Source organism: Microcaecilia unicolor, chromosome 7, assembly GCF_901765095.1.
Source record: "Microcaecilia unicolor chromosome 7, aMicUni1.1, whole genome shotgun sequence".
NCBI classification, from domain to species: domain Eukaryota; kingdom Metazoa; phylum Chordata; class Amphibia; order Gymnophiona; family Siphonopidae; genus Microcaecilia; species Microcaecilia unicolor.
Window position 1 is genome coordinate 73,398,063 of NC_044037.1, and position 21,396 is coordinate 73,419,458.

General features: G+C 45.4%; 1 protein-coding gene across 1 annotated transcript in view; it reads left to right on the plus strand.

Annotated features, from left to right (window-relative positions):
* Nucleotides 1-239: 239 nt before the first annotated feature.
* BTK (Bruton tyrosine kinase) overlaps nt 240-21,396 on the plus strand; it is a 126,136-nt gene continuing 104,979 nt past the window's right edge. The window contains 1 exon segment of the mRNA XM_030209734.1: nt 240-762. The gene's annotated coding sequence lies outside the window, so the exon portion shown is untranslated.

The following is a 21,396-nucleotide window of genomic DNA, read 5'->3' on the forward strand; positions in this document are numbered from 1 at the left end:
AAAAGTAGCACACTTGTTCCAGAAGTACGACAATAAAGTCTGGGTCTGTGGACACTCTCCAGACAAGACTCATGGTGGCACTGTTGAAGATCCCATGATGTGTATCAGAACAAAATAACACAGAGCTAATTGCTGATTCTGCTCAGGAAATAAAAAAAGAGGAACTATTTCTTCTTTTTTTTTTTTTTAACCCTAGTTCCTTCTGAAAGGGTGGGGTTTCTAATACTGCTCTCTCTCTCCTGGGTGTACAGCAAGAGGAGAATTAGCCTGGCTGAACTTTTATGTTTTAAAACTAAATACGAGATAAAGCTAAACTGCGGGACAAAGAAGGTCCCCTAAAGTGAAGCTCAGCAGTCGAGTCCTCTGTGGTGTACAGATACGTGATGAAGGAGTGAGGCAGGTCCAGAGCAGCACATGTCTCCAGCAGAGAATACCTTAACCAGATCCTCTAGTTAGTGCATAAGGAAGAGCTGAGATACCTGGGGTCATAAAAGCCTCCAGCCTTCTCTTAAGCCAGAGTCACCCTCCTCCCTCTTGCCAAGGTGGGAACCAACATAGACCTAACAGGGAAATCCAAGAAACCTAAAAGTGATTGATCACCATCAGAACCAGAACTCACCAGGAGCGAGACATAACCATAAAAGTGGGGAACCCTGCTTGGGTTAGTGCTAAAAGCAGGTTTCTACAGAGAGAAGACGTGAGACCCCTGGCAGGGAGTGGGATCGGCAGAGCCTCCATCAAGCCTGGTGCCTGTAATAACCAGTGAGTATTTGATTTTTATGATTTTCCCTATCATTTGACAAGCACCAGGACATCAGGGAAGGGAAAGGGGATGGGATTTGATATACTTCCTTTCTGTGGTTACAGTTAAAGCGGTTAACAGATTATATACAGGTACTTATTTTGTATCTGGGTAATGGAGGGTTAAAGAACTTGCTTAGATTTACAAGGAGCTGCAGTGGGAGTTGGTTCAATGATTGCTGAGCATGAAGGACAGAGCCTTAGGTTCACAGAAACATAGCCATGTTTAGTAGTGACTGTTATGCCTGAAAGATATTTCAACAAAGTGAAGGGAGAAGACAAGAAGAAATTCTGCAGTTATGTGTATGAGGGGTTCTGCAATATACTGCAGTGTTCAGGACTGTTTTTTTCAGTTAGCTTAGATGCTCACTTTTTACTAGCAACTGTGTGGTGTGGATATTATTTGGCACTATACGGGGCAGGGTGCTGTGTAGTGCTGAAACACTATTCACAAAGTGACTTTATATACTGTAGCACAGGTCATTATATGCCATAGCACTGACCACTGTAGTGTCTGAAGCCTTGTGTGCCACTGGGAATTACTGCCCACGTTGGAGCAAACTCTGTGGTTAGTTTTTACCCACATGGTCTGCCCAGTAATCACAGCACAGCTGCACAAGTAGTTTTGCTTTATTTATTTATTATGACATTTCTACCGCCATATTTTCCCAAGAAAGCTCAGGTTCAATGCGGCTTACATAACAAATTAAGAAGAAGCATTACAAGACAATTAATATTAATAAAAGGTACAACTATTACAAAAAATATTTTCATATTAGCTGAACACAGATCTAAAGAAGTGGGCTTTAAGTAAACTTCTAAACAACATATAATCAACTGAGTGTCTGATAAACTTAGGTAATGAGTTCCAGAGTTTGGTACTTTGGTAAGAAAAATTAGCATTATGGATAGTTTTGTAGGTTAAGATTTTACAACTTGGGAATGTAATATGAGATATTCTCTAGATGATGGGGTGGAATTTTGTGGTGATAACTTAATGAGATCTATCATATAAGATGGTAAGATACCATAAAGAATCTGATGAACAAGAACACAGAGCTTAAATGAAATTCTTTCATTGATAGGTAACCAATGTAGATCCTTAAGAAGAGGAGATGCTTTAATGTAACACAACGATCTATATATAAGGCGGGCAGCCATGTTTTGTGCAGTTTGTAGTTTTCTTAGGAGACTCCGCTTAATACCTGCATAAATTGAATTGCAATAGTCAAATTTAGTTAAGTCTAACAACTGAACTAGTGCGAAAAACTGAGCTTGAAAAGAATGGTCTTAATCTTTGATATTTGCCTTTGGAAAAAAGAACCCGCAAGTGCCTTTCCTGCAGGTAAACTTTTCCAGCTAAAACAACACATTTAGGGCCTGTTATTCAGCTGGTGGCTATCAGCATTTTGCTGCTTCCAGTGGCATTACACCCAGAAATTCAATGCCGGGCCATTAGCGGGCTCTGTCATTGCATTTCTGGGTATAGGGAGCCAGTGAAAACATAGCTTATTAAGTGCAATATTCATCACGTAACTGGCTATGAAGAAGCGTATAAAGATAGGACTGCGTTTTTTGCAGTCCTATTTATGTGGTTATCTTAGCCGGTTAAGTGCACAAAATCAGCACTCAAAATAGCCAGTTTTGGCTTGGGCGCTAACCGGGCATGTTCAGTTGCACTGTCTGGTCAAGTGCCACTGAAAATGCCTGGGCAATTTTTCTCTGAGAATTTGTTTTTAAATTGATGTAGTTATTCATGTGCCATGATTTTATGCATGTGGCTATTGTAACCCGCTTTGGTATAAAGTGAGATATAAATATAAGAAAGAAATAAACAGCCAGGAGCCTCTCCTGACCATTTAAATTGTTTTAAATATCGGGCCCTAAGTTTTTGGAAATTCAGGACTACATGTTTGTTGCCTCTCCCAACCTGAGTCCATCCCCAGGGACATCTCCACACTGAGTGGAGTAATATGCATAAATTTAACCGCAGGGGTGGGAGCAGTTTCTAAAAATCCCATCGTAGCATTTATTTTACCCATGAATCTGACTTAAAACTTGCCTTTCTCAGCATGGATTTTGTAGTATGGCGCATGAGAGCATTGAATTTATCTGTTGCTCTATGATGGACAGCACATGCATGGCCTGCAAGTACAGACTGAATGAGACAGATGGTAGCTGGTAATCAGCACTTGTGGTTGGAAGTCAGTGGCATAACCAGAACTGAATTTGGAGAGGGGGAACAAATATTAACATGGGTGTGCACTAGGCACCAAGCAGCCCATTTCCTCTGTCCCCCCCCCCCCCCCCATATCATCTGTCACTTGCTTTGCCTGTCCACTTCCTCCCCCTCCCCTCCCCCTTACAAAATACAAATAAAACATACTGCAGTTGGTGGCAATCCTCAAGCCCAGTTAGCTGAAGAAATCCAGAACCCGAGTCAGCTGAGAAGTAAAAAAGTGCAACAGTTCTGAGACATTATTCTAGCTTTACCTTTAAATGAGACAGACATTTCAAAAGTCATGTGAATAGAAAAACTAAACCCAGCCAGTTTAAAATGCAGATGCAATTTTTCTCATGTTTTGTTGGTTTTCTTGTCAGCAAAATTAATCTTTATGATGATTCAGTAGAAGGAACTCTCTTTCCGTTTCTGTCTCCCTTTATCTTATCTCTATCTGCCAACCTTGTAGAAGGCCTGGCCCCGGGTGTTATTTTTGTCAGCAATGTAATGGTAACATGCTACACATGTGGTAAGTACCTTAGGCTCATCTAGTTTGCCCAGTTTCATTCTTGGTGTAATGCCACAGATCCTAGTTTATCTCATTTCTACATTGTAGGAGTTTATGTTTCCCTGAAAAGAATAAATGAGCTGCTTCCTACCTGTGTTCGCAGCTTGGAAACAGCTTCACCACTCCAGTTGACAGAGGATCCCTGCCGTCTACAGCAATGGTGCACCCACCTGCTGGAGGAGGGGGGCTGAGACAAAAGTGGAGGGCCTTAGGCTTACTCAGAACCACCCATGGTTACACTCTTGTGGGCAGCCCATGTCCTTAGTAAGAGGGTAGGCAATAGAAGCAGAGAAGGGACCTAACTGCCCATGAACACAGCAAAGCCAAGTTCGTTAACAAGCATAGCTGCAGAGAGCAGCAGTAGAACTGTGATCCAGAATAGGGGCAATGGTGAGAGATTGGGCCACTTCTTACACGTCTGGATGCTGTGTCAGCCTATCATTTCTCATGGGCATTTTCACTTTACATCTCCATTTATAGATCACAGTGTTTGCAAAAAAATGTGATTCAAAACAGTCTAAAGCAAATTAACAGCGTAATAAAGATCTTCCTGCCCTCTGGCAGGCTCACCAGGGATAGAGCAGAATTACGTGGAGGGGCATAGTCGAACGGGGCGCCCAAGTTTTCCTGAGGGCGTCCTCTCAGGATGTCCCGGCGAAGGGACGAGGAAACTCATATTATTGAATCAAGATGGGCGGCCATCTTTCGTTTCGATAATACGGTTGGGGACGCCCAAATCTCAACATTTAGGTCAACCTTAGAGATGTTTGTCCCCGATTTTCGTCAATAATGGAACCCGAGAACACCCATCTCAGAAACAACCAAATCCAAGCCCTTTGGTCATGGGAGGAGCCAGCATTCGTAGTGCACTGGTCCCCCTGACATGCCAGGACACCAACCAGGCACCCTAGAGGGCACTGCAGTAGACTTCAGAAAAAGCTCCCAGGTGCATAGCTCCCTTATCTTGTGTGCTGAGCCCCCCAAAACCCACTGAGATGATGCAATTTCCAACTGTAAAGCACAAAGCAAATGGAAAAGACCGCCTATACGGGATCTTCTGAGCAATTAAAATATCCAGGGCAGGCTTCATAGCTCTCCTCTTAGCCAAAGTCAGCTGGGAGAGATCCTGGAACACCTGCACTCGAGCCCCATTAAAGTCAACCAGCTGAACCTGAGGGGCCCGCTGCAGTATCTTCCCTTTAGTGGCAAACGATGAAAAACAATTATATCCCTGGGCTTATTGTCCATCTTCTTCCCTAAAGCTCTATGAGCACGCTCCACCAAAATCTCCTCCGATGCTGACAACTTCTCACAAAGCAATTTTACCACCGCCACAACATCCTCCTTGTCCCCCACCTCTGGAACTCCACGAAATCGGAGATTACACCTCCTCCCCCAATTTTCTTGATCATCCACCTTATACTGTAATTCCTCAAAGTAGGCAAACAAGTTGGCGATTTTAGTCTCAACCCCACTTAGTTGCTCAGCCTGATCCTCAGCACACGCTTCTAGATCTTCCACGCGACCTCCCAGCTCGCGGAGATCCGCGCACAGCACATCCATCCTGTCCAGAATTTCCTCCTTAGAGGATTTTATTTCTTCACAGATTTCCTGTAGGCATTTAGCCAAATCTTTAGATATGCTCCGTTTTGCATGTAAAACTGGAGCCTCCGTGGTAGACATCGCTGAGTCTGAATCGGAGTGAGAAGCACCCGCACTCGCGAGCACGTGGCGAACCTCCGCCTTGCCGGCCTGACGAGCCGTCTGTTGCTTTCCCTCTTTTCTGGCTGAGGACATGCTCTTCCTTCAAGGTGAACAGATCAAACTCACCCCACCAGATTCCGATGAAATTTACCGGCTGCGGAAAGCAAGTGAAGGACCTGTGCAAGCAGTAAGCGCTAATTGAAAACAGGGGCAAGACAGAGCTTCAGATCTAATCTAAGCCACCATCAGCGCTCGTGACATCACTTCCTCCCTCTTATTGATTATTTTTTATATAATTAATATTATTGTTATTATGTGTAACCTAGGTCTATTGATCTGATTATCCTGTATTTTTTTCCTCTCCTCTGATTTTTACTTTTCATTGTGAGCTGCTTATATATGCTATAATGGGCAATGTATGCAGTAAAGATGAAATATGAACCGTAGAGCATCAGCAAAACACTAGGATCAAGAACTGGATCGATATACAGGTGTCAGTGCCAAGTGATTATTCTCTGAATCATGTGGAGAGAGAGAAGATCCTCAAGTACTAAGCAGAGAGTCAAACAACACCAAGAAAATGTTTATTTTATTCATTTGTTATTTGAAATACCACCCATAATCCAATGGAGATGTGAGTGGTTTACAAAAAAGAAAAAGTAGCCTAAACACTCAGGAAGTGCGGCAGAAGAGTTGGATGCTGGGGAGCTCCATATGGTCTCCTGATGAAGTAATAAAAAGAAACACGGCCTGTGTTGGGACCAGAAAAAAAGTTATGGGACCGGAAGACATATGATATATGTGGATGGAATAGATGCCAAGCATTCCACAGTTTGTCTTTTTTCTTGTTTCTTCTTTGGGCTAATGAGTTCTTCTCGGAACCCAACAAAGGATTTGAAAGCAAGCTGAAGGAAGTGCTCTGTTTATTAATATGGGACATCTCCGATTCAGGAGAATAGAACAGAAAGACAGTGAGTGTTGAAATGGTTCATCATTTTGGAAATCTGGAACACTGTGAGATGAGTTACAGCTGGTTTTCGTTGATTGGTACTGGGGATGAGCGATTTGGGAAATGTATAATAGGGAGAAACTGCTGTGAGAGTGTGGGGCAGAGAGTATTTTATTGTTAGATTAGTGTGGTTTTCATAATCAAGATTGTTAAATTAAATGCACAAAATGATGTGGTTGTAGTATATTCAAATATTAAGAAGAAATATTGTATTAGTCAAACAATAGTGGTAGTATACATTTCTATGGGTGCATTAGTGTTTAACATACGTTACGCACAGTAAAAACACATGCCTATAGCGCCACTTAGTAAACATAGGCATTAGTGAGTGGAAAGCATCAGTTTTTGAAATTCACATCTGCTATCTTCATATTTTGCACAGTACAGGGGGACATGCATCATTGTTTCTCTGGTGTTGCATAGGTGAGTCAGGGGCGTTCCCTTAAAATGCATGCAGTGTTATAGAGTAGTACAAATCTGCACCAAACTTGTGTGCCAGGATATACACTTGGTGTACAGCGCTGCGTATGCCTTGTAGCGCTATAGAAGTGATAAGTAGTAGTAGTAGTAGTTTCAGCTGGTGTAACTCATGCGCAAAGTTGAGAGAGGATCCTGGCACTATATGCTATTCTATAAAAGGCGCCGATCCCAGAACGCCCATTATAGAATATAATTTAGCGTCAATTTTTTCGGTGCCGAATTTTGAGTACCATTTACTGAATGTATGGCTAAATGTCAATGTAAGATTGATCTGTACTGATCCGGCTTGTTTAGTTTCTCCAATAATTTTATTAAGCTTCTACCAATTGCAGTGTTTATTGTGCTGGTTTTTCCTAGGTAGACCCTTGTGTGACTGCTGAAAGTTAGTGCTGAATTGCTCTATAGGTCTTCAGTGACTATTCTAGGGTTTTGTATTAATTCACAATATGCCTGATACAGGATTTTGGATTTGGCTTTAGCTCATACCTTTCTCAGTAGTAGTTCAAGGCGAGTTTTACATTCAGGCACAGTGGGTATGTATACTCCTGTCCCTGGAGGGCTTATAGTCTAAATGTGTACCTGAAGCAACAGAGAGTTAAGTGACTTGTCCAAGAGTTCAAAGAGCTGCATTGAGATTTGAACCTCAATATTGCTGTAACCATTAGGTGCAGGTAATACAGATAATACATATTCTAAACTTGTTTGGTAACTCAATAATAAACTAAATGCCAGCAGATATGAAGCCTGGTGGCCATTTGGCAACTTACCAAACACACTGATAGTCAAATCATTTTATGGTTGCCAGAAAAGAGCTGCTGGACACCACTGTTCATATAGCCAACAGGAAGATGCTAGACTGGAGAGCTAGGGCTGACTGGGAGCCAAGTGTTTATTATTCTGTTTAATATGTTGTATTATTTTGATGCATTGTGTTGATTTTTGGCACATAATTCCTGGGATATATTCAGTGTGCATATTACATTCTGTAACAGAGGAGCTAGAGGGAGGCAGCTGGTGCAGCTGCACCAGAGCAACCTAGTGAAGGGATACTTCTCTGCTGTGTTCAAAAGTGACCATACTGTCCCTTTACTACTGACATAGTGTCGCTCCCCCATCCCAAGGATTTTAACATGCCCCATCCTGCCCTGTCCTAACCCTGCCCCACTCCACCCCACCCCACCCTAATTTAGCCTGCCCAAATATCTCTGTCCGCCTGTGCCTTGCTTGCAGAAGAGAGAGGCAATAGAGAGCAAGGAAGGCCCCTGTGCAGAGGGTATAAAGGCCCAGAACACAATTCATGGACATGACAGAGGAGCAGTGCATGCACAGGTTCAGGACTGATGAGGAGACTATAAGTGTACCTGTGCAAACAGCTAGAAGAGGACCTAGAGTCCAATACATGGAGGGAACAAGCCCTGCCAGTACACTTGAAGGTCATCACAGGCGTAGCACTTTTTGCCACTGGAATCTTTCAGATACCACTCAGGCATCATCCAACCAGCCACCTAATGCTGCATAGCTCAGTTTCAACAAACATGCCTTTCTCAGGAGAGATACTCAGTACATTCTCTCCCCTCAACAGGAGCAGCAGCAACACCAAGCTTGACAGAATTCTTTGAGCTGGCACACTTCCCCCTCAGTGCTAGAGGCCATTGACTGAATACACATAGCTATTAGACCACCTGCTGGCAAGGAAGTCTTTATAGGAACCACAGTTCATTCCATTTCCTTAATATGCAGGTGGTCTGCAATGCCTCCAATATCATAACTGATGTATATGCCTGCTATCCTGTCACAGTGCCTATATTCTGTCACAATCTGGTGTACATGACTACTTTGAGAGTGGCAAGATCATTGGGAGATGGCTGCTAGGTGAGCCTACAATCTTATAGTCATTAAACTGCACTTTTTCACACCACAACATTCAACAAGTAGTTCTGGGATCATCAAGGCTGTGATGTACCAACCCCCATTATACTAGGTACACTAGCACTCACTTCTTCTCTCTCCCTTGCAGGTAAGAGAGGCTATCCTCTCAGGCCATGGCTGATGACCCCCATAGTCCACCCCAAGGGTCTAGCTGAAGGGAGACATAATAAGGTGCACACAGAAGGATCAAAGCTGTCATTAAGCAGACATTTGGCATGCTAAAATCCTGCTTCAGTGTGCTTGGACAGGTCAGGGGGGAGAACATCTGTACACCCCTGGCAAAAGCATGTGACATCTTACTGGATGCTGCTCATTCCTAACCCTCACCATCAACCGGCACATGCCTGAACTAGAGGCTCTGGTGTTGGCAAATGCTGACAGCTATAAGAAGGGGGAGACTGTGCAGCTCAGAGTACTAATACCCCCACAGTCCAACCAGCATGAAACGGCAGCTGCAATGTCAGCAAGGAATGCATTCAAGCAAACACATTTCTTGTTCGTAAGTGAAAATTGAATTATAAGTGCTGCTTTGAACATCACAAAAACCCTAACAGTGTGTATAACAGTACCAATGTAGTCTCCAATAAAACCTTCCCTCTGCATATGTGTCACTGTATACATGTGTATTTTGTGCTCCAATTCCCCAACCCTTCCTGTAACAGGGAACAAGAAGGCCAGGGTATGATTCAGGGTCTAGAGCTTGCCACTGATGACCTGCAGTTCTTGTCGCAGGCCATCCATATTCTCCTCCACAGTGGCTCACAACCCTGAATGTCCTTGCAGAGACCACTTGCTTTGCCCTGCGCAGGGTGTCATTCTGAGAAATGTGGCTAGCCAGTTCTGATATTATATTGTGCTCCTGCCTAGGGCCGTTGATGTCATAAGTGACTAGGAGGCAGATGCATCAAGCAAACGTTAAAAAATCTAAATCGTTAAAGTCCCTAACGATTTTTAAAAAACGAAGAATGTACCAAAACAACAAGTCACACATGCTCGGATCAGTATTGAAAAGTACAATGTATCAAAGAATCACAATACACATCGGTAATCGGCCCCTAAAGCATGCGCAGAGCAGCCAATCGTTATGTTAGCTGCTCTGCGCATGCCACAAACAGCCAAAACACAAGCACATGGCTCCCAAATCAAAACAAAAATAAAAAAGGGTGGGGGGGGGGCAAAGGCGCTCGTGAGGAGCGTCCTGTATGGCCGTCCTTTGCCCCCCCCCCCCGCCCGAGGTCGCCGTTTCCCACCCCCCCACAAGAAAAAAATCAAATTTTAGCAGCCCCAGCTCGGGCCTTCCTGTGTCTTCTCCCACCATGCTCCGGTCCCGTGCCCCGCCCCTGCCGCCCCCCCTTTGGTCGTGGCTGCCGCTCCCCCCCTCCAACGACCCCCCCCCTTTGCCTCACCGGCCCGTGCACCGCCTGTCACCTCTGCTGCACGGGCAAGAACAGCTGATCAGCGAGTCAGAAGGCCTCCTCAGACGTCCCTTCTTTCTTCCTGGGCCCGCCCTCCTCTGACGTCGGCTGTATCCTGTTCTAAAATATGTGTGAGATGAACATCCATTTGTGACATTCTGACTTGAACGTCCGTATTCTGAGTTGGATGTCCTTTGTAAATGTCGCTCCATGCGTTTTCTTTTATTACCATATTTGACATAGCAGCTGCAGAATCTTATCAGTATAACAAATGTTTTGGGGGGGTTTTTTCAAAGGAGAAGTGGTATTTCCAGTAAAACCCCCCAAAATAAGATAACATTTCAAACATTCATCAGAACCCTCTGCTTTCTTCCTGATGTATCTCTTTGATAGATTTACTATCAGAAGTCTGCAGAATTTTGCATTTGTTGTGCATGAAATTCAGGGTATTAATCTCAGTTATCTTAGAACACACAGAAGTGGGCCCTTTCTGCCAGCAGATCTCTGTCCTTGCACTGTTGGTTTTGTAGCAGGCTATCCACATCCAGGAAGCTCTCTTTGGCACAATGCAAGTACTATGGCAACATTAGTAGTAAATTTGAGAGACTGAGATCAATATTCCACATATCCTCGCTTAGGAGTGAGGTTCTTGCCTGTTATGGTATGTGCAAAACGAACCAAACCAGAAAGAGAGGTGAATACTTCCACAGCAGCCAAACAAACCAACACAGAGTGGAAGGAAACAAAAAGTTCCAAGAACTCCACAAGTCCAATATCTCAAAACGTAAAAGGTTTTATTCTCCAATAAAATGTTTTTGCAGCTTTTATTGGAGAATAAAACCATTTACGCTTTGAAGATACTGGAGTTCTTGGAACTTTTTGCTTCTTTCCACTCTGGTGTGATATGCACAAAACTAACCCATTTGGAGAAACTGCCCCCCCAGATCCTGCCCTTGATTTACAACTTGCCTTAGGTCTCTACTGGGATCTGATTTGATCTCAGGTGCATCATAGTACAAAGGGAGTACTTTTATAAGGAGTCACCTAGATTCGGTGGCAAGAGCACGAGCACATGTAAATGTGGATTTTCTAGTAATTGGCTACCTATTAAGTTCCATATAATCCTTACGTTGACCTGCAAGACTCTCCATCGCAGTACTCCCTTTTACTTGATTTGTTTTATTTCTCTTTATAGGTTTTCACGAACCTTTGTTCTTCTCTGGGTCACCGACTTCCCACCCCCCTCCTTTGTAATTAACTAGACTTGAATCCATACGACATTTGGCCTTTTTCTCTGTTGCACCTTTTCTCTGGAATTCTCTTCCCCTTGATATTTGCGCAGAACTGTTCTACCTTCGATTTCGGAATCTTGTAAAAATTCATTTGTTGTCTAAAGCATTCACTAATTAAAAATATTTGACTGGAATTCGCCTAGAGCGCATAGCCAAGTGTTGAATGCATTAGGATGAATGCGGTTGAATGTGGAGTGCAGGGGGGGAAAGGGGAAGGAAGTCTTAGGGGAGATCCGGGAGGATGGGAGGGAGACATGTTCTGATGCTGAGGAGCAAGGGTTAGGGAGAGAGAATAGGGGGGGGGGGGCAAAAGGTAACTGTTATGGAATGTGAGGGCCCATGGACTATCTGGAGCCTCTATAAATTAGATACACCTGGGGAAGCCTTTCAGGACCATAGACCACAATTCTGTGATGGTTGTGGTCAGATTGGAAATCCGCAACAGGGCCGCAATCCCTATAGTGCACACTCTGCTCCCCGGCACAGGATGGAGACCATCGGTGAAGAGGAGGGGGAGGAAGGGAGGAGGCACAGAGCTGAACTGCAGAATGTGGAATAGGCCTAGCAGACTAGATTCATGATGTATTAGCATGAGAGTTCTCAGTTAGTTGAAGAAGTCCCAAGGCGGAAGAGGCTGGAGAACTTATCACTAGTTATACATGTGGTTACTGTTACCAGTTTTGGGTTTATTGGAAGGAGGAGGGGGTGGAGGGAAAGAGAAGTTTTATAATGAAAGTTTATGGATATTGATATGGATGCACTAGAGGCTCTATGGTACAGGACCTTCTGAGGAGGTCTGATTGGATCTATGCTTAATCTGTATTACAATGGATTGTTGTGTTTATGAATGTTCCATAATAAAAAACCGTTTAAACATAAAAATATTCGACTGGGGAATCCTAGGTCTTGGTCCACTCTGGTAGTTGCAGCATTTTACAGACCTTCGGTCCTCTGTGGGTTTTTTTTTTTTTTTTGGGGGGGGGGGGGGGTTCTCATAACTGTTACTGTCTTTCCTCTGCACTGTCTACCTGTCTATTTCTGTAATGTGCTCTGCTTTGACTGCATTTGGAAAGGCAGTATATAAATACTGTAATAAACATAAATATAACATGTAAATAACTATTTTCCGGCTAAGCACTATTCTGTAAAATTGTGCCTAGATGCAATGGTATGTACTTTGCAGGTGCGTTCACATGGGCGGAGTTTAGGTGGAGTGTGGGCAGGGCTCAAAATTATGTATGTAGATTACAAAATACTATAATCTCGGCATTTTCTCTAAAAAAACTAACTCCCCTGTTTATAAAGCCGAGCAGCAATGCCGACACAGTCCATTCAGCACAAATGGGCTGTGTCAGCAGTAGCACACCACAGCCGTTAGCGCGGCTTAGTAAACGGGAGTATCAGCACATACACTGGCTGTGTGGCTGGTGTAAGTGATCATGCCAAAATGTAGGCACATGTTTGACCTATAGGTGCATACTTTTCTTTATAGACTAGACTCAAATAGATGTGTGTTCTTGGTGCCTAAAACCAGACACACCTTTATAGGGCAACTCTATAATTGAGCGCCAGTATTAATGCTCCACTTAGAGAATGACATGGGGACGGGGAACCGCAGTAACCATGGATTGGGGGCGGGGACAGATCCCACAGGGACGGGGTGGGGACGGGGATAGATCCCACGGGGTTGGGGCAGGGATGGGGACAGAGCCCACAGTGACGGGGACAGGGGACAAACTTTGTCCCCATGTCATTTTCTACTTTGAAGCCTCTTAATGAACTGGACTGTTATTTTTGTTTAAGTGATGCTACAAAGATATTTTGATTTTTTGGAAAAACAAGCAAACATACTGGCACAACTAGCAAAATTTGCATGGGAGATCCTGTACATCCTGCTACCAGCACATCTTCTAAGAAGACAACTTCTATTCCAGGAAGGACTGTGGAAGACAGGAGAGCTAGATTGAATCCTGAGATTGTTGATGATTTCTTATTTATCCACAGATTAAAAAAACATAACAGTGCTTTATAGGGCATATTTTTCCCCTCTAGGGCATATAGAACGGGTTGTATTTTATACCCCTGGACATTTTAACAGTGCGAATTAGGATTCCTTGGTGTAGCAGAAATCACATATTGTTGGGGTTGGAAGGGTAGAGGGTGGTGGTGGGAAGGAGGGTTATTATAGCTGCTCATTGTTATTATTGTTCTCTATTTGTAATTTATACACAACAGTTGCACAGCATATTGTTCCTTTTTATATTTTAATAAAAAGATTTAAATATAAAATCATAAGTGTTTGAGGCATCTGCAGATGAGGACAGAGCCCACGGGGACGGGGCGGGGACGGAGACAGAACCCACGGGATGGGGTGGGGATGGAGACAAACTTTGTCTCCATGTCATTCTCTAGCTCCACTCATGCGTGTAGATGTACAGAATGCTGTTGGTTTCGCGGGTAAGTATACGCTTATGTGCATAAGTGGCATTTGTAAGGGTGTGCATAAGTCACATAGGGCTGGATTCAGTAAATGACACTCAAAATTTGGCGCCAAAAATACCCAGCGCTGAATGGTATTCTATAACGGCTGTTCCGGGATCAGCACCCTATATAGAACAGCGCGTAGTGCTGAGTTCTGTGCACCCAACTTTGTGTGCGAGGCGTTACACCAACTGAAACCAGGTGTAAATCCCAGCATGCAATGTGGGCACAGATCCGCAGTATTCTATAACACTGCATGCATTTTAAGGGAACACCCCTAACCTCCCATGGGCCACACCTCCTTTGTAGTTCCACACAGAAACACCTAAGCACTATTCCATAAATGGGTGCATGAGTGTATTTTTGTGTGTATCTGCTCTGTTTCAGTGCTGTTACACTCCTACCTTGCTGCTCCTGGCGGCAGCCATATTGAGAGGTTCATCTGAGGGGCGGCCATCTTGAGAGCAGGGGCGTATCTGCGTGGGGCCTCAGGGGCCTGGGCCCCCGCAGATTTTGCCCTGGACCCCCCTACCGCCATCAACCCTCCCCCGCTGCCGTTCTTACTTTTGCTGGCGGGGGACCCCAACCCCCGCCAGCCGAGGTCTGCTTCCACCTGCCGCTGCCTTCAAAACTTCTTCTTCAGCTGGCGGGGGACCCCAAACCCCCGCCAGCCGCCCCGCGCTGTTTAAAATTCATCTTCGGCCTCCGTGGCCGTGCTGCTGGGATAGGCGGCGCTGTTGAAATCCACTTCGGAGTCTGACGTCGCAGCACGTACAACGTACAACGACGTCAGACTCCGAAGTGGATTTCAACAGCGCCGCCTATCCCAGCAGCACGGCCACGGAGGCCGAAGATGAATTTAAACAGCGCGGGGCGGCTGGCGGGGGTTTGGGGTCCCCCGCCGGCTGAAGAAGAAGTTTTGAAGGCAGCGGCAGGTGGAAGCAGACCTCGGCTGGCGGGGGTTGGGGTCCCCCGCCAGCAAAAGTAAGAACGGCAGCGGGGGAGGGTTGGCGGCGGGAGGGGGGGTGGAGAGACTAAGTCATTGTGTGGCGGTGGGGGCTCGGCGGTGGGGGGCGGCGGCGGCGGCGGGGGGGGCGCTAAAATGTGCCCCCTCTCTCTGGCTCTGGCCCCCCTACCGCCGGAGTCCAGATACGCCCCTGCTTGAGAGGCTCATCGATATCAGTTCCTGAAGGTCAGCCATCTTGAGAAGAGCATCTGCATCGGTTCCTGAGGGGCAGCCATCTTGAGAGGCTTATTCCTATGGGTGTGCCCAATGAGGTTCCTCGCCTGTCAGCTGTGGCAGGGATCTCCTGATGAGAGGCCTATTTAAGAACAGAACACTGTCATCAGTTTGCTTCGGCTTCTACTTCGGTGGAGTTCGTGGTGTTGCCTGTTGTTTGCGGATTTGATCATTGCCTGAATCCTGACCACCTCTTTTGTTTGCTGCCTGCCTCGACCATTGCCTGAATTCTGACTACTTCTTTGTTTGCTGCCTGCCTTGACCATTGCCTGAATCCTGACCATTTCTTTGTTTGCTGCCTACCTTGACCATTGCCTGAATCCTGGCCACTTCTTTGTTTTGCTGCCTGCCTTGACCATTGCCTGAATCCTGACTACTTCTTTGCTGCCTGCCTTGACCATTGCCTGACTCCGGACTACCTCTTTGTTTGCTGCCTGCCTCAACTCTTGCCTGTCGTCTGACCACTCCCGGTTGGAGTTCGGAAGTCCTGTGGGCCCCGGTCCTGGGGCTCAACCCCCGGAGGAAGGGGTCGCTCCAGGGTGAAGTTTCAGGATTGTTCGGCCCATCCTGCGGAGCTCAGGTCCGAGCTTGTCTTATCTGTGCTTCCCTGGGCACAGGGACTCACAGCATAACAGGCGCCTTGCATCCATTAGAACCCTTTTTGGGGTGGAAGTAGTGCTTAACGTTGAGTGCCATATATAAAATTCCCCTGATAGCACATAAATGCAAGGGGGCATTCACATGAGCAGAGCATAGGAGGGGCTTGGGTGGGGCTGTCATGTATGCAACATACAAACTACTGTAAGTTGTGCGCACCCTTGCTACATTTATATGACCACCGTTATTTCAGGTCTGTGGCTGGTATAACTGCAGACACGCAAATGCAAGGTGCACTGACGCCGAGTTACCTGAGTATTATATAATGGAATCTGGGCACCCTGATGCCGTTATAGAGGTGGCTCTCACCATCAGAGCATTACAGAATTGCCCCTACAGTGCCAAACAGACAGAACTAACAGCAGTGGCATAGCAAGGGCGGGGCGGTGGGGGCGGTCCGCCCCGGGTGTCAACGGGTGGGGGGGTGCTCTGCTAGCGAGTCGCTACCAGCTCCATCCACCCGGCAGCTGTGTGGTGCGGCGCCTCGCATCTGCGCTGCTGTAAGAGAAGAAAATCGCCTCGTCGGCCCTTCCCTCACTCTGTCCCGCCCTCGAGGAAATAGGATGTTACATCAGAGGGTGGGACACAGTGAGGGAAGGGCCGACGAGGCGATTTTCTTCTTTTACAGCAGCGCAGAGTCGCACGAGGTGCCAGGTAGACGGAGCTGGTAGACAGGTGGGGGGGTGGGGTGCCGTGTTGCCATGTTACGCCGGGGGGGGTGCCGTGTTGCTGTGTTACACCGGGGGGGTGCCGTGTTGCCCTACAGCTGGGGGGAAGTGGGGGTGGGGTGCGTGCAGCAGCAGCGATCCCCCCGGTGGCAGTGAACCACAGAACGTCACTGCACTGACTATCAGATAACTGAAACAGTAGCACTGAGATATCCATCTGGTTTCCTGTGATTAAAGGAGCATGCCTAGGGGCAGGGCATTTACCCCCAGATTCTATATCTATCTATCTATTTATTTATTTATTTATTTATTCATTCATTAGGATTTATTTTTGAAGGAATTCACTCAAGGCAGTGTACAGTAAGAATAAAGTCAAACATAAGCAATAGACAATTACAGCAGTAAAAATATTCATGTAAAGTATGATATATGGTGCCTAGATTTGCCAAAATTTGTGTATGGCCAAGATACACGCACAAATTAATTGAGTAACAAGCCCTTGACTTTCAATAATTAGGTGCTAACAATCCATTATTGATGTTAATTGTCAGTCATTAAAATTTGCACATACATCTGGCTGCTTGCTAATCTAAAAGGCATGGCGCCTAACTCTACTAGCGGGTTACTCAAAAGGGGGCGTGGCCATTGGCGTGTCAGGGGCATTCTAAAATGTTGCGCACGTAGTTATGTAATATGGCCTCAGCAAGCCTAACTTGGGTGCCAACATTTATACCAGGTTTCAGTAGGTGTAAGTGTGGCACCCAAATTTAGACACAGGAGTCCATGCTGTGCACTATTCTATAGAGGGTGTACAACGTTTATAGAATAGCACCTAATGCCTGGGTTTTTCAACGCACATCACCATTCATAGAATTCCCCCCTTGCAGGGCCACTGAGGGGGGGCAAGATTCCCTGGGCCCGGCCTCCAAGGAGGGCCCAGCGCTGGCAAGGCTTCCAGAGACAGGCAGAAGGTCCTGCTCCCTTGGTCTGTCTCTCTTCTGCTCCTGTGTGTCAGGACCCAGGTGATTGTGTTAACATGATAACCCAGATCCTGGCACACAGGAGCAGGACAGTGACATTCCGAGGGAGGAGTAGATGCAGGAAGGCACAGGGGCGGAGGGTGGCGGAGGCCTGAGTGGGATGGGGGGTGGAAGGCGGAAGGCAGTGGTAGCCCTAGTGGGGGAGGGGGGTCACCCTGCCCCGGGCCCGGCTCTGTCTTTTGACGGCCCTACCTTTAGGCACTAAACTTACGGCACACCTAGGCACTAACATTTACAGCAGTTTTTTACATGGTGTGGCTGTTGGCATCCAAATACCAACTTAGGCTCTATTCTGTAAAAGAATCTGGGCGCTTAGATGCCATTATAAAATACTATCTTAACACACAGATTTTGAGCACCTAATTTTAGCGCCCTTTATAGAATTGTCCCCTTTGTGCTTATTACTTGGGTAACAGATTTAACTTGTCAAAGTCTGCCACACCCAAGTGAGTGGAATTTTAACTACCAGAAAGCACACATTTGGTTTCGTAATGCACTGCAGGTGTTATGGAAGATTTTTTTTTTTTCTTTCAGTCAACAGATTGGAGAAGGTTAAGAAATAGTCAATGATGTTTCAAAGAGCACAGCCTTTATCATCCACAATCTTGCACTCACAGTAAAACCTCGGTCACTGGGCGGACTCTGGTCCCTCTGAAGGATTGTTGCATAGGCTCTCTCCTTTTTTTCCTGAACTGTATGATTCTGCACTGTGATACAGCCTCCTTAAGGTACCCAGACAGCTGTGCCAGAAGAGACAGTCTGAATCAGTTCAGATTTTACTCAGCTGCATCTGTGGACTTTAAGTTCCAGTTTCTGAAGATTATCGATGCAGCACAGTAAAATCAGGACTGGTTTGCCTCTTCTTCATTCCTGCCATCGGTTAACAGACTAATCCTCATAAGTACATAGTATTGCCATACTGGGAAAGACCAAAGGTCCATCAAGCCAAGCATCCTGTTTCCAACAGTGGCAAATCCAGGTCACAAATACCCGGCAAGATCCCCAAAATGTACAAAACATTTTATACTGCTTATCCCAGAAATAGTGGATTTTCCCCCCAAGTCCATTTAATAACGGTCTCTGGACTTTCCCTTTAGGAAGCTGTCCAAACCTTTTTTAAACTCCGCTAAGCTAACTACCACATTCTCTGGCAACGAATTCCAGAGTTTAATTACAAATTGAGTGAAGAAAATATTTCTCCAATTTGTTTTAAATTTAATTACATTATAGCTTCATCGCATGCCCCCTAGTCCTTAGTATTTTTGGAAAGCGTGAACAAGACGCTTCACATCTACCCTTCCACTCCACTCATTATTTATAGACCTATATCATATCTTCCCTCAGCCGCCTTTCTTCAAGCTGAAGAGCCCTAGCCGCTTTAGCCTTTCCTCAAGGACCTACCCCTGAAGTCTGGTTTTCAGGATACCACAGGGAATATGTCTTGAGCTTAAATACAAATGTATCTCATGTCCAAGATTAGGTGGGAGGGTCCCAAGGACCAGGTTGAATACCCCTGGCCTGGAGTTAACAGGTCATCTCAAGCATCCCCAGCATTTGAACTGTATTTAGGACAGGGATGAGTTTTATCACCTTCATTTGAGTAGACATTGTCTTTCCTTGTGATCATTATGGGTGAATTCAAATCCTTACAATAAAGGAAGTATTGAGTGGGTTCCTGTCTGATATTAGTGAGAGAAAATCAGGCTTAGCAGACCAAACACTTGTCAAACATAGTGACTGTGCTAAATAGGAGAACTATGGTTTAAATACAGAGTTCAAATAATAATAATAATAAAACTTTATTTATACCCGCTATATCTACAAGAGTCTAAGCAGGGAACAAACCACATACAAAGTATAAAAGGACAAAACAATAAAAATTATTTCTTTACTCAACAAACTATTAAATTATTATATTACATTTATTACTCTAACAATAAAACATACAACAGTTTAGATTTGTGTAGTATAAAAATTCATACGTCAAGGTAACCAAAGGCCTTAAAAATAAATGATGGCAAATCTGCCTTTTGACAAGGCCCAGTAAGGCTTCTGTCCCCTTGTTACTGAGGGCACCAGAGCATGTATGTGTTAGATGCCAGTTCAGACATGAGTTCAGTGGGTAATGTATTCCAGAGAGACACAGAGAAAACTGTACTTTAAACCAGCAAGAGAAGGATACATAGCATACAACGATCCCTGTAACAATGTGTATTCGCAAAAGAAAAAAAGAAAAGCAGAATAAGCTGACTAATCAAGGAATCTGGAACTAAACCATAAATAGCTGTACATATAAAACATGCTCAAGGCCTGCCACCTGCAACCCCCTCCAAAACAGGAAGTCTGGAGGTGTGGAAATTTGTAGGCCTTGAGCATGCTTGGATGCTCAAGGACCTGCACCAGCCAAGGGACTCTTGTTTACTGTTACAGGTCCAGGTGGGGGTGAAGCAGCAGCAAATGGAAGGAGGGGCAAAGTAAATCTGACGGGGGGGGGGGGAACAGGAAGATGGGGAGATGCTGGAAACATGGGGGTGGGTGGGTAGAGAAAAGAACAGATGCTGAAAGGAGGGCAGGGGAGATGTTGGATTATGGGGGGGGGGGGGGAGAGGTAGGGCATGCAGTTGCTCCTCGTAGGGGGGAGGGCCACAGATGAAGGTTTACCTAGGATATCAGATACCCTTAGAGTAGCCCTATCAGGATGCCTTATAAAACAATCTCAGAGTTCAAATGATCCCATGTGTGAAACTGGAAAGGAACCCAGCTGCCCTAAATAAAAGGGATCCCAGAGTTCAGATGGCCTTGTCTATGCAAAGCAGCCCAAAGCCCCGTGTAGGAAAGGTCCTAGAATTCTAAAAGCCCTCTGCATGCAATTGAGCCTAAAACCCCCATACAGGGAGGGTCCCAGAATTGAGGTGTCCTCACATGTGGTGAGGAGCCCTCAGCCCAGCATGTCAATGTTTTGGTCTAGACCTGTTTTTATAGTGAATAAAGCACAAAAAGGTGTCCTAAATGTCCAGATGACCACTGGAGGGAATTAGAGATGACCTCTCTTTACTCCCCCAGTGGTCACTGACCCAATCTCTATGCAGCCTCAGATGTTATAGCCAGGTCCAGCAGAGCAGCATGCAGGTCCCTGGAGTTGTGTTGCGGTGGAAACTGTGAGCCCTCCAAAACTCACCAGAAACCCACTGTATACACATATAGGTGCCTCCTTCACCCATAAGGGTTATTGTAGTGGTGTGTAGTTGGGGGTAATGGGTTTTGGAGGGCTCAGCAGACAAGATAAGGGAGCACTGGTGAGATGTATACCTGGGAGCCTTTATATGAAGTTCACAGCAGTGCCACTAGGGTGCCCCATTGCTCTCTTCGGATGTCTGGAGAACCAGTCTGCTAAAAATGCTGGCTCCACCTACATCCGAATGGTTTGATTTTCTCTGTTTTTCACTTGTATGGGGTTTTTTTTCCCCAAAAATGGCCTGAAAATATAAATGCACAGAGCACAAAACCTTGTCACAAACACTATTTTCGGGGGGGGGGGGGGGGGGGGGGAGGGGGGGGGGGAAAGATAGACGTTTTGCTTTTTCAAAAATGACCATATTTCCTGTTCGGATTTGGGACTTTTAGTGCAAAATGGTTTCAAAATCAAACTTAGACATCATATCGAAAATGCCCTTCCACATTTACTTTTTAAAGCTTTTGTTACTTTGTAAACCACTTAGGACCATTTGGATTCTATGGAATATAAATTTCTTGGATTGATTAGATTAGCTGCTCAAAGTACCATTCTGGCCATGCTGTGTTAATGGTCATGACTGTTACGCAAGTGCTGCCCTCCAAATTGTTTCCATCCTAGGTGGACACCTGTTCCATCTAGTGGTTGGGCCAGCCCCT